Raw genomic sequence first — 14718 nt, 5'->3', positions numbered from 1 at the left:
TAGTTGCTCTCAAATAAGTCAATTAAGATAGATATGGATAGAACAGCTTAATCACAAGTCTCATGATGCTTGGTGTTTTATTTAAAGCCACAACCCTGGAGCCAAGTGAGTAAGTGAAAACCTTAGCTTTCGTTAAAAAGAAAAGTAAGTTCCTAGAACTTGTGACTGTGGAGGAAAAGGTTGAAAATATGACCTGAGTACAACCTAAAGGCTCAAACACCAAAAATTAAATTAGAAGAACCACAAATATTTGTCTTAAATCTCATTATTTTTAAAGCTAATCTCTCAATTTTCTGAAGCCGGACTCATGATTTTTGAATGCATGGGGTTGGCAATTCTAATGCATGGTCTATTTGGGGGAATCTTATCACTTCTCTGGTGACACTTCACATAAATTCATGCATTTTAAGGCTAGAAGGGATTATGATCAACTAGTCTGAGTTCCTTCATTACACTGGGCAAAAAACCTCAGTGATTTTTAAAGTAAGTTCATAACTTTAGGTTGAACTATAGCATATCTTTTAAGAAGAGATCCAATCCTGATTTAAAGACTTCAAGTGATGGAGAATCCATAACATCCCTACATAAGTGTGACCCAGGGACTTCCAGGTGACAACAGGCAGAGGCTCTGGGGTCCATAGGGTTTTGCATAGATCACCAGGGTCTGATATCTTCATAGCAGTTCACAAAAGGGTGGCATATGAGATCTCTAGCAAGGGCCAGTAGCCCACTGGTTGTCATAATTATTGCAAGATGTTTCTAAGGGAAATACTTTAAGAGAGATGTAAAATGTAAAATATTAGGTTCCAACCCTGTTGAGGTACAGCTTGTCACCTGAGTCAAGGCAAGTCTCTCGGCTAACTCAATCAACATACAGAAAAATGGACATCCATGGAGACAGGCTATGTTTACTAACCGGACTGTTTACAACGACAAAGGAACCCCAAGATAAGTCTTGGAAGAGGGTTAAGAGACAATAGCCTGTAACTGCATAAAAAAAGTGGACAGGGGACAAGATGTTATCCTTCACCCAGGAGGCAAGCTAAAAGTGTGGCTGTCCCATGAAAAAAGGGCCACAGACAGCCTGTCTGTGAAGCGCTGGTGAGAAATACTTTACTAGACATGAGAGTATTTTGTTAATTAAGTCTAGGCTCTAGAATGCAAGTTATGATTTTATTTAATAGATAACCATTTGTTTCCAATACTTCTACTTGCTATTACTTGAATCTCTACGCTTTGTTAAATAAACCTGTATTAAGCAAACCAAAGTGCTCTGTGTTAAGCGGAGCGGTTATCTGAGGTGGAACGGGTAAGCTGGGGTATACTGTTTCTTTGGAAGCAGCGAATCTGTGAGTGTCCAGTGGATCAGGGACTGGACACTCCAGTGTGATGCTCAGACAGCTTGGGAGTTGAAGTGTGCCTGCTGCTAACTTGTAGAGAGACAGCTGGGCCTGTGTAGCCTAAAGGGGACTGCTCATGTTGCCAGTGGCTTGTGGAGATGGGGAGCAGAACCCTAGCAGGCACAGAGAAGGCTTCCTCACACTAAAGGCAGATGCTAGTAAGGTGCTTCACAACCCTGGGTACCCCTTGGGAAGCACCCCTGTAAGTTGATGAGAAGGTTCATTATACCATATTTCTAGTCTGAATTTTTCAGCTTCAGCTTCCAACCACTGGATCACATAATGCCTTTTTCTGCTACATCCAAGGGTCATAATTACCACATTGCATGTTCAATTGGTTATCTGCTGTGACCCAAGACCTTTTCAGTCACTCTTTACAAGGGTACATTCCCAAAAGTGTGACCTACATTCTTTGTTCCTGGACTTCCATTTGGCTTTGTTAAAATGCATGTTGTTCAAATAAGCCCACCTTATTAACTGATCCAGGTTGGTCAGTATAATGACGTGGCCCCATCAATATTTACCACTCTACCCATGTTTGTATCATCTACAGATTTTACCAGCACTGATTTTATATTTTATTCCAGATCATAGATAAAAATATTAAATACCATGGGCCAAGAACAGATACCTCTAGGACCCCACCACAAACATCACTACTGGATGACTACTCTCCATTTATAATTACTTTTTGAGATCAATTAGTTAAGAAATTTGAAATCTATTTAATATGCACCACACTGATTTTGTATTATGCTAATTATTTTATATATATTATGCTAATTATTTTATATATATACATAAGAATGTTATGGAGGACAAAGCGAAATGCGTACAGAAGTATAAGTATATTATGTCCACAAAGAGTGTGCTTTCCATAAACCCATGTTGATTGGGTATTGGCATTCATCAATATGGCATTAACATTACTATCTTTTAATTCTGTACTGAGAGCATTCCATACCAGCCTTTCTATGATGTTTCCTAGGACGGAAGGCAGGCTAACCAGACTAAAAATTTCTTGGAGCATCCCAATTTCCCTTTTAAATTGGCACAACACTGGCTTTTATCCAGTCCTCCAGAACTTCATGATTGTTCCAAGATTTGTTTAAAAAAAAAAATCAACTTTAAGTGTTCAGAGAGCTCCTCAGCCAATTTTCTTAATAATCATCAGTGTAAGTTATCCAGTCTTGTGGATTTAAAAATGTTTAACAGTTACTTTATTATTATTTATTGTTTGTATCACCATAGTGCATAAGAGCCCAGTCATGGACCAGGAGCGGTACAAATATAGAATAAAAAGACAGTCCCCTGCCCCAAAGAGCTTACAATCTAAATTTAATATTGTCCTTAATGACTGACAGAATAGAAAGCATTTCCTTACCACTATAATATATGAACACATCCTCCTCCTTCTGAGCTCAGAACAGAAATATTTGTTGAATAATTATGCATTTTTTGCATCAGGATTGAGTCTAGTATCAGACCTATACCACTGCTAGGATTTTGTTTGTTCCCAATCTATTTAAATAATTCCTCCTTATTGTTGTTAATCGTACTGGCCACTGATTTTTCACTGATATCTTTAGCTTCCCTTACTAACTGTAAGCATTTCTAACTGCTGATTTGTACTCACTGCTATCAGCATCCTTATTTTCCCATTTGGTATATATATAATTTTTTAAAATTAATTGTCGCTGCCCTGACATTCCATCTTAATCAGGATTTATTTTTTAATCAAAGACTTAAGAACTATGGGGTTTTTGGATATTTAATTAATCATTTTTAATTTCCAATTATCATTCACATTTTTATGTTTAAATATTTCCTCTCATTGAATTTTGCTCATAATTTCACCTGTGGAAATTTGGCCTTAAGCACCAAATGTAGGACTATATTCTATTTGCTCACAGAAAATGAAATTAGATTGTGATCACTTCCACCTAGGAACCATCAATTTTTCATTTAGAGATCAATTTATCTGTATCCAACAGAATAACCATGTTGACTGTACACAATTCTTTATTGGGAAAGATATATAACTATCAGCTATAAAGAAAAATGTGCACATATTGTTATGGTTTATATATTTGTAAATATTTACTGTGCTGATATATTTCATGTCCATGTTTCTAATATTTAATATTAAACTGAGGCTTTAAGCTTTAAATGGAGTTTTCAGCCTGTTTGTTGAAATGCAGGCAGCTTTAAAACAAGATCTTTCACTTTAATTCCTCAGTGTAGCTTTGGATATATAACTCAAGATATCTCAAATTAAAGCAAATTCTTTTGCCAAATGACGCTATAAATATTTGCAACAAGCCAGATTCTTAATTCTGAAATAGCTCAGTGATTGCACAAATAACTTTTGAAAATTATAAATTATGTAACTATAAACTTACACATTCATTCCTCGAACTCTACTTTGCGTAACTTTGTTGTTAGAGAAGAACACTGCACACATGTTGATCTTTTACTATTTTCTGTCTTAAAATTAAATTGCCCCATTCCATTATATACTTCCTATAATGAACGATTTATTTTACATGTATTTTGATGTGATTATTTTAATGCATGATGAAAAACTACTTAGCGTGTAAGAGTTCCTGTTAGTGTTAGCCATAATTTCTACCAGCATTTCTTTTAACTTCTAAGCTTTAGCTTTATTATACAATTATGCTCTCTAGCAGCCCTGAGCTGGGCATTACTCCATATGGTCACTTCCCAAGAAGATAACAGGATTAAAGAGGAGTAAAATGTCAAGAGACAGTAAACAATCAAACAGTAACAGATAAAGTCAGCCAACCAGTAAATAAGAACAAAGAGAAAGCTTCTTCCTACCCATTCTTGGCATCTGAGAACGTACCATCAACTTTGGGGAGGATAGCTGAGTGGTTTGAGCATTGGCCTGCTAAACCTAGGGTTGCGAGTTCAATCCTTGAGGGGGCCACTTAGGGATCTGGGGCAAAAATCAGTACTTGGTCCTGCTAGTGAAGGCAGCGGGCTGGACTCGATGACCTTTCAGGGTCCCTTCCATTTCTATGAGATAGGTATATCTCCATATATATATATATATATATATATATATATATATATACACACACACACACACATATATATTCCCCCAAAATCCCTATAAAAGAACAGGCTTTTGCAGAAAGTTTGGGCTATTTCAGACTAAGGACTAATAGTCTCTTTACAAGAGCAATACATCCTTCTATTTTAGCTTACATTATTAAAGAACATAAGACAGCATCAGGAATGGCAACTGATGTTTTTCCAACTTAAAGTTCATAGAAACTTTAGTTTGCCATGCTCTGAACAACATAATTTATCCAAGTTTTTAATAAAGTTTTCAATTGTAAAGTGTATATTGGAAAGCTGCAAGTGGACGGTGTCGATTTTCTTAAATACCCATTTCATCTATCTGGTTCCATTCCTTTTCAGTATTGCAGGATACCTTAAGGATTGCTTCTTTTAGGCTATTTTTGCTGAGGAACAATCAGTGGGAGACTATTTTCTGAGTCCTGCATTAGCCGGGAGAAAGTGACTATATGCCTTCTCTCATTAAATAAGAATCCAACTTATCCTTAGGGACTACATGGGTAGACCCAGCTATGAGGGGGCATGCAACTATACCGAGGAAGGAATTGTAGGGTCCTTCCACACATACCTCCCCACCCGTTAGTGCCAGGATCCCTTCCCCACTGGATTTAGCTAGTATTTCTCATTACTATTTCAAAGTTGCAACCTTTCCTACTACTCTGAGATGTAACCATTGTCTAGTCTCATTCAAGTATGCTGCCGACCAGTGGTTTTCCACCTTTTTCCATTTGCGAACCCCTAAAAAATTTTGAATGGAGGTGCAGACCACTTTGGAAATCATAGGCACAGTCTGCGGACCCAGGGGTCTATGAACCACAGGTTGAAAACCACTGCTGTAGACAAACCTGCATTTTTTAATGATGACCAGGCTTTCCTTTTCCCAAGGCTGATGGATAGGTAATATAATGCAAGCTAATGTGACTGTGGTGAAAAATTGTGTATTAGTGTGGGAACCAAGGTGTACACATTCAGTCAGTCAATCGGAACTATGAAGCTGTCTACCAGATCTGCCATTTGAATGAAAATCAATATGTCTTCAGTCACTGTAAGCATTTTCAGCATATCCTCAAATCAAGCTTATTTTCAGTATGGATTTGAAAAAAAGATCTTGAATTACATTACCTATAAATACTAATCTCCTAAAAGTAGTTGAAGTCAATTAATGCAAAGCAAGATCTTGTCCAAAAGCTAATAACCAACTGCTCTTATTCCAAGGTAGCTAGTCATTGTTCTGTTCATTTATTTATTGTCTTTCTGTGTTAGAAAAGCCAACCAATAACCAACACTACCCCCAAAAATTCATAAAACTAATCCTATATTAATTTCTCAAAGCCAAACAAGGTCCTGATCCTGCACCACCTGAAGGGAAAATAACAGAAAAATAACTTGAAAAATTAATTCTCTGTTGACCAAAAAACCCCCTCTGACTTTGCTCAATACAAGCAAGAGGGGAGCGGGGAGTCTTTATTTACAACTGACTTATTTAAAAATATCTGGATAGCGGTGAGCATAATGTAGTAAAATCTCATTCTATTGGCAAGAGTGTGCTAGAAAGGTAAGGGAAGTGTCATTTGATCTGCAAAAATCTACAGAATCATAATTTCAATGGTGTCACCCTCTGCAGCATGGCTGGGGGGACTCACTGGTCCCTACTCTGGGCTCCCAGTTCCAGGTCCTCCGGATGGTGGAAATTTTGTTAATACGTCATTGAAAATGGGTTGAGTTGGGTATCTTTGAAAGCCCTTTCTCCCACAAACACAATGGTACCAAACATGAAAAACCTAGATTATGTAGATAGATATTTAAGAAAATGTTTAAATATCAACTTTTTAAAATTATAATTTAACATAAGGATGAATTGCTTACATAAAAATATATTGATCTTTGGTAATTTTAGGAAAGTTAGCTTTGACATGTAGGACTGAAAAAATTTATTCATCAAAGTCATAATCAGTGTTGTCTCCATCTAGGGCACCACTGCTAGACACATTGTGACAGTGACCCTTGTCCGCGCTGCACTAGCACATCTGCGGACGATGAGGGCCGCTGTACATCTGGTCTTTGCATATGAGTTTTGATTAGCTGAAGGACTGATTTGGGAATGCATTGTATTTCACACATGGTGTGACCAGTCCATCCTCCAAGACCCATCCTTGACCAATAAGGGAGGAATGCTTTGGCTGTGCTCAATCATCCCAGAGCTATTCCATTGCTTGACAATTTGCTGTCTTGATAGCAGGTATAAATGCACCCCTTGTCAGTGGCAATTTTTCTCTGATCGCTTCTTGGAAAACCATCCAGCATCATAGCTCTGAAAGTGTTGTAATGTTGGTCTTCAAATGGTAAACTCAGCACATAAACACTTCCAGTGCAGTTATGACCTCATCAGTGACTGTCTCAGCCATTTCAAGCACTTTCAGAGCGAGGAGAGACTTTCACTAAAAATAACCATGACAAAATTTTACAAATGAGTGTAGACAGTCAAGCCCTTGGTTAGCAAACACAGGGTCTGCTAACTTGAGTTCTGCTAACTCTGGGTTTATATTGTAGTGTGCAAAATTTCCACATTTAAATACCACAGATTGCATAGGTCTGACGATTTTGAGGGCTGGAGTGAAAGTAGTGACACAACATGAACAGATGACATTTGCAGCATTATCGCTGACAACTTAATTTTCTTGAAAGTTATCAGTGACTTGATGATAAGACTGTAATTCAGTCCCAATTTTTTCACTCCATACTTTATACACTTCCTGGGTGGAGCAAGAGGGTGAAAAGATGGAGCTCAGATGCAAGCATGGAGCTAATGAAAACAGTTTTTGAGAAGGATATGGGATATCTCTCTCCTCTCAAACCACATAGATCAAAACAGGTGCATGTAACAATTGTGACAGACCCAGACCAGTGGGGTACAGGAGTCTGGTAGAGGGCAAATATACTAGTCACTGGATGAGTAGTTTTCTGTTCCCTGAGTGACCAGAGCAGGGGCTGCACTAGAGTAATCAGGAACCTGCTAGAACCAGTTAAGGAGGCAGGCTAATTAGGACACCTGGAGCCAATTAAGAAGCTGCTGCTAGAATCAATTAAGGCAGGCTAATCAGGGCACCTGGGTTTTAAAAGGAGCTCACTTCAGTTTGTGGTGTGAGTGTGAGGAGCTTGGAGCAAGAGGCGCAAGGAGTGAGAGGGTGTGCTGCTGGAGGACTGAGGAGCACAAGCGTTATCAGACAGCAGGAGGAAGGTCCTGTGGTGAGAATAAGGAAGGTGTTTGGAGGAGGCCATGGGGAAGTAGCCCAGGGAGTTGTAGCTGTCATGCAGCTGTTACAGGAGGCACTATAGACAGCTGCAGTCCACAGGGCCCTGGGCTGGAGCCCGGAGTAGAGGGCAGGCCCGGGTTCCCCCCAAACCTCCCAATTGACCTGGACTGTGGGTTCTTCCAGAGGGGAAGGTCTCTGGGCTGTTCCCCAACCCACATGGTGAATCTCTGAGGCAAGAAAAATCCGCCAATAAGCGCAGGACCCACCAAGATAGAGGAGGAACTTTGTCACACAATGCACTGAAGATAGTAACTGAGTGAATTTGAATGTGTCATGTGAACAGCTGGAATGTTAGAAGTGCAAATTAATGTGTGTATTGTCCTTCTAACAACTGTTTGTCAATATTGCTACTAATCATATTCTGGGAGCTGTGCAATTAAGGGCTACTTGGTGCATTGGTCCACACTAGAGAAGTGTAAATTCTAATGTGCACTAGCTTGCTGAACTCTAACTGGCCTATTTGGGCCCTGCACGCCTGGATTAAAAGTTCCCCAGCATACATTAATGTAGTACTGTTTAACATGGAACTACATCAAGGTGAACTAGGGAGCTTTAAGTGTCCAACTACAGGGTTCACATGGGCCAGTCAGTGCGCAACACACTAGTTTGCGCTAGAATACATCCCCCTTTAGTGTAGCATAATGCACCATGTAAACAAGTCCTGTTACATTTTCACCCAAATGCAGTCTATTTCCCAACCTAAAATTATTTGTCTCTTACAAATATTTTACTTTACTGACAGCCTATTTAGCAAAGGTACAATCTTTCACTGATTCAAGGAGTAGATATGGGTTTTTTGTTAGCTTGCTATTTGTCCCAACTATTTAAAAATCGAATTCATCATCATCGGGAATTATTACAAATTATTAGCTTTTTGTAAACTCTCAATTATCTTTTCGTCAGGGACTTTGGGTCTTGAAGCCAGGTCCACAGGGCTCTTAGAAGCTAGTAAGTTCCAATCTGCTAACTGTTGCCAAAACAGAAGCTGAACTCCAGCAGAAGACTCCTGTCTTGGAATCCGATTGGCAGAATGCTGGGGTCCTGATTGCTCCACAGCTTCTATATAAATCAATGCAACTGGGATCTGACTGCTTCTCCTGAAACACCTAGTCCTGTTCCTGCACCATGTTACTGATTTCCTGGTAACCTGACCTTGCCTGCCTCCTGACACCTGACTCTTGGTTTTGCCTTCTGGCTTGCCTTGGATTCTGACCTCCTAGTATCTGACCCAGCCTAACTCCTGTTCTGACCACTAGATCAGACTGCCCATGTCCTGGTCATGACACTTTTAGACTTTAATAGCTTTATACATTTTTACAATTTTATAAACAACTTTAAATTTAGTCGAGTTTTCCACTAAGTAATTTCATTCCTTTATTTCATATCTGAAACAGGAATTACAATTTCTTTCAAAGTTTAGCATACTCCTTTTCAGTCTGGTACAACGTGGGGATAGAAAAGTTCCTCACCCAGCAATCACTAATATTTAGGCACCATCTCAAGATTTTAAGCAGCAAGTAATGGTGTTTTACTGATAGGTCAAACCTGGACTTGCCCTTAAAAGCTAGAGAGTCTATTCCTGCCTCAGTGTAACGCCCATTCATGCTAACACACAGTACTTCTAAGATGGCCTGATATTTAAGATCCACATGTAAATCCATCATTCAAACTTAGGTTTTTCCTCATTGTTAGTACTATATTGTAAATTAAATAATTTATATCAGAAATACTACATTCAGAAACTGCGGTTATTACAAATGTTCCAATAGTCTGATGAAAATAATCCATCAGTTAATACTTCCTACATTACTAATCACTCAATCTTAGTCACTACCATATTAGGTTCTGTATCTGGCTTTAGGCAGGGTGAGAGGGATCAACAAAGGCACATACGTATTTATTTACATTTAAAACTCCACACCAGAGATCATGCATCCAGAGCTCACAATAGCCCTGTAAAATTTAAAAGCACAATATAGAAGACTTTGTTGACAATATATAACAATCAGAGCAGCAGCTGCCTTATCTGTCTCAATCCTCCAACAATCTCTCTTGCTAATCAGCAGTTGGGCAGACGCATCTGAATTTAAACTGAATTAAACGTAGACTATTAAAAATAATAATTCTGCAGTCAATATCAACACATACTTAACTTGTTAATGATATTGCTCTGCTGGTCATAATCCAAGAAACATGCCATCAACCCACATTTTAGTAAGGACACAGAAATATGGAACAATTGATGGAAAGAAATTATTTTGAATACAATCAGTAAAACGGGAGTTATTTAGGTAAATCAGCTTCAAGAACAAATTACTTTTGGCCTTTTTCTAAAGTGAAAAGTTTGAATTAGATTAAAAAACTCTGTTGCAATTGCTACTAGTTAAGACATACACATAGGCCAATGGCAAACCTGGAATGGGTCAACGTGAGGACTTGTTTCATCACATTTTTTCCAACATTTTTTGCTATTTGTTGAAATTCAAGTGTTCCTTGAGATCATGTCAATTTTGGCTGAATTTTACTGGAAGCCAGGCAGAGTTCCATTGGAAACCGACCTGGCTTCTTTCTAGTTGACTTGCCCAGCTCCTCAGGCTGCAGCGGAGCCCACGCTTCCAGGCTTGTAACTCCTCAGCCTGCCTGGCTCCCAGGCTCCCCAACTCTGAGGCGGCCTGCCCCCACTCACGCCGTCTCCCCCCCTCTGTCGTTTGCTCATTTTCACCAGGCTGGGGCAGGGGGTTGGGTTGTGTGAGGGGGTGAGGGCTCCGGCTGGGGGTGCTGGTTCCAGGGTGGGGCCAGGGATGAGGCGTTTGGGGTGTAGGAGGGGGCTCTGGGCTGAGGCAGGGGATTGTTGTGTGGGAGGGGGTATGGGCTCTGGGTGCAGGCTCTGGGATGGGGCCAGAAATGAGGGGTACAGGGTTCTGGGCTGGGCAAAGGGTTGGGTGCATGGGGGGGAGGTGGGGCTCCATCTGGGAGTGTGGGCTCTGGGGATGAGGGGTTTGGAGTGCAGGAGGGGCTCTGGGCTGAGGGGTTCGGGGTGTGGGAGGAGGTTCTGAGCTGGGGCAAGAGGTTGGAGTGTGGGAGGGGTGCGGCTCCAGGAGGGAGTTTGGGTACGGGAGGGGGCTCAGTGCTGTGGCAGAGGGTTGGGGCACAGGAGGGGGTGCAGGGTCCAGGAGGGAGTTTGGGTGTGCGAGGGGGCTCAGGGCTGGGGATTGGGGTGCAGGCTCCAGGCAGCACTTACCTCCAAGGGCTCCCTGCAAATGGCGACATGTCCCTCTGGCTCCTAGGCAGAAGCGTGGCCAGGTGGCTCTGCGCGCTGCCTCTGCTTGCAAGTGCCCCCCCCCACCCCGCAGCTCCCATTGCCCGCGGTCAAAGGGAGCTGTGGAGCCGGTGCTCGGGGCAGCGCCCCCCTGGTCACACCTTTGCGTAGGGGCCACAGGGGCATGTCACTGCTTCAGGGGAGCGGCGCGAAGCAGGGTAGGGAGCCTGTCAGCCCAGCGCCAACTGGACTTTTAATAGCTGGGGTAGTCCAACCAGGCAGACTATGCCCTAGGGCGTGCAGCAGAGCTGGGAGGAGAACGATAATTCTGTTTAAGGAGAATTTCAAAATTTTTGTTTTTATTCTGACTTGGAACTAAACTAAATTTGGAGAACTTGAAATTCTCTGTGCAATGGAATTACTGTTCTCCATCCAGCTCTAGTCAATATCATGGACAAATGTCTCTTCTAGAACTAATAGCCAAAACTAAAAGCTCAGCTTCAATCATTTACAAATAATTACTTGCATCAGTTAAATGTAAATTATATAAATAAATAAGTGTATGGCAGAGATTTGAGGCACAGCATAAATGAAAAAACCCAGAAGAATGTATGTGTATGAACATAAGTAGGTTTTATTCTAAATCAGGCTACAGCTAACCCAGCAAAGGAAAACTATTTAGAATTTACTGGGCTTAGCTGTATGATGATGGTTGAATAATAAATCCAATGAGACACATAGCTTATGGAAATACCTATATGTATATTTATTCAAGGGGAAAATATATTAGAAGGATAACCATGTTATTCAGTACAGACTTGTTCTTAGAATTTAGGATCTTAATCCATGAAAGTTTAAATTCTGTACTAATATGAACAAAGAATAAGATTCATTTTGAATTTAGGGCTAGTCTAATTGCAAAAAAGTTAATCCTACAAAAGCAGATGCCAACTACATATATTAAAATAATAGATTGGTATATAAGGCCAAAGAGATATAGCAAATCTAGAAAACATACAATGATAAATATTTGAGGGAAAAAGACCCAAATTCCATATCTGGTCTTGTTTCTTGGAAATGTGTAATTAAATATATAATTAAAAGTAGCAATTCTCATTGGTGAAAAATATTCCATTATTACTGTTCCCACTATAAGTCTATTTAATCTATATTCCATCTTGCTCAGGTATACATATATTTCATCCTCATAATTATTTTCTCTTGCTTATAGTTATCTGTTTTTTCTTCCCCATAATCCTTTTCTCACCATATGTTTATCATAACCATAATTTTACAGTACCCACAGTCTCAATAACACAAATTTACAGGTGTCACAGTAATTAAAAGTAGGAGATTCTTGAATACCTATTCCTTACTTTTTGCTATTCATCAATTTCCACTAATTTTTGTGTGTGTGTAAATATTGTCACATTCTACTGAACTAAGGCAAGATCTACACAGTGTTTCTACTAGTGTAACTATTTCATAGTTGTATTAGTACAGATCTTAGTGTGGGTGCAGTTATACCGGTATAAAGGTGATCCTCGGATGTATAAACAGGGGAATCTGAAGTAGAAGTAGGGAGAGATTATATTACCTCTGTATTTGGCACTTGTGTGACTGCTACTGGAATACTGTATCCAGTTCCAGTGTTCACAATTCAAAATTGATGTTGATCAATTGGAGAGCCATGAGAATGATTAAAGTATTGGAAAACATGCCTTGCTGTGAAAGACGAGAGGAGCTCAATCTGTTTAGTTTAATGAAGAGAAGGTTGAGGGATGACTTGATCAGACTTGAACAGATCTATAAGTATCTACACATGGGGAAAAGAAATTTTAGAATGAGGGGTTCTTCAGTCTATCTGACAAAGGTATAATAGGATCCAATGTCTGAAAGTTGAACCTAGACAAATTCAGAGTAGAAATAACTTGCAGATTTTTGAGAGAGGATAAATTAACCATTTGAACAATTTACAAAGGGCAATAGTAAACTTCTCATAACTGGTAAGTCAAGACTGGATGTTTTTCTAAATACATCCTTTAGTTCAAACAGTAATTTAGGAAAGTCCTATATGGCCTTAATAACTAGCAACCTATAAATATAGAGGGGTTTTGAACACATGGGAAAGAAACAGTGTGGTTCTGCTGCAAGACGGTGGGAAAGGAAAGATGGGTGGTAGGAGTCCTTGCAGAAGGATTTCCTGGGTACCATGGAGATGTACTCTACAAAGGCTTCATCTGCAGCACAGCTGAAGCAGAGATTTGAAATCTGGAAGGGTTGATAGACCCAAGAGTGCATGGAGTCATTAGAGATTTTTCCCCCCATCGAAGAGTAACAGAGCATGCATGGCACTATTGCTGTGAACGGGCTCTCATGCTGCTCCAAAGCCTGAGAGAGTATTTATTTTCTCAAACATGGTGGAAGTAAAATACATCTTGGAATTTTCAGTTACATATTTCTTTATTATTCTGAACCTATAAATCCAAGTCAATTGTCAAAACAATTGGTGGTAGTGAATTTGGACTTGTGTAAGATTTTCTTTAATTAAGGCACCTTTTCTGAGACAGTTTAGGGACACAGCTGTTTTGGAACCAAAGATTTAGAAAACCTCATTCTTCATCCCAAACCCCACCTTGTCCGTTAACTCAGGTCCGCTCAGTAGTCTTAGTATTTTGTCTAGCTCCATCCAGTTTTACATTTAAAGCCTGAATTTTATAAACAAATTTAACATATCCTCTAAAACAGTGGCTCTCAACCTTTCTAGATTACTGTACCCCTTCAGGAATCTGATTTGTCTTGTGTACCCCCCCCCCAAGTTTTACCTCACTTAAAAAGTACTTGCTTACAAAATCAGACATAAAATACAAAAGTGTCACAGCACACCATTACAGAAAAATTGCTTACTTTCTCATTTTTACCATACAACTATAAAATAAATGAATTGGAATATAAATATTGTACTTACATTTCAGCATATTTTATACGGAGTAGCATAACAAATCATTGTATGAAATTTTAGTTTGTACTGACTTCGCTGGTCCTTTTTATGTAGCCTCTTGTAAAACTAGGCAACTATCAGGATGAGTTGATATACCCCGTGGAAGACCTCTGCATACCCCCAGGAATATATGTACGCCTGGTTAAGAACCACTGTTCTAAAAGAACTATTTTCTCAACAAAGTCTGCCTGGATAAAGAGAGAACCACTTAGGGAAGAATTGGACAGGATGAACGAGAGAGAAGGAAGGACTGGGCCACTGGTGGATACAATACCAGAAAATAGAAAAGCAGCAGTTAGAATAACACTAAGGTTTTGTCAGTTAGTCTTAATTATCCAATGTTGTAATAGTTCAGCCTTGCAAAAGAATCATGAAATGTTGCCAGTACAAACACAATGTACTTGCCTACCCTTCATAATCATTATTGATAATAATGAAAAACTGGTTATACTTTATTCACCTGTTTAAAGTAAAATTACCTTGGGCAAGCAGAAATTTGCTGTACTAATCTAATATTGATACATCACCACTTACAAAATGAACAGGTCAAATAAAGTCGGATTTGTTTTTAGCGCATGCTTTTGTAACCAAATTCTATAATTTGCATGTCACAGTGTATGAGAAGCTGCTATGACAGTT

At 39.6% G+C, this 14718-nt stretch overlaps 1 protein-coding gene across 13 annotated transcripts in view; it reads right to left on the bottom strand.

Annotated features, from left to right (window-relative positions):
* DLG1 (discs large MAGUK scaffold protein 1) overlaps positions 1-14718 on the bottom strand; it is a 371668-nt gene that overhangs the window by 64656 nt on the left and 292294 nt on the right. The window lies entirely within an intron of this gene.

This window comes from Terrapene carolina, unplaced genomic scaffold, assembly GCF_002925995.2.
Source record: "Terrapene carolina triunguis isolate 2854851 unplaced genomic scaffold, T_m_triunguis-2.0 Scaffold88, whole genome shotgun sequence".
In the NCBI taxonomy this organism is placed as follows: Eukaryota; Metazoa; Chordata; order Testudines; family Emydidae; genus Terrapene; species Terrapene triunguis.
The sequence above is the reverse complement of the archived record's forward strand: the minus strand, read 5'-3'. Positions and strand labels throughout refer to the sequence as shown.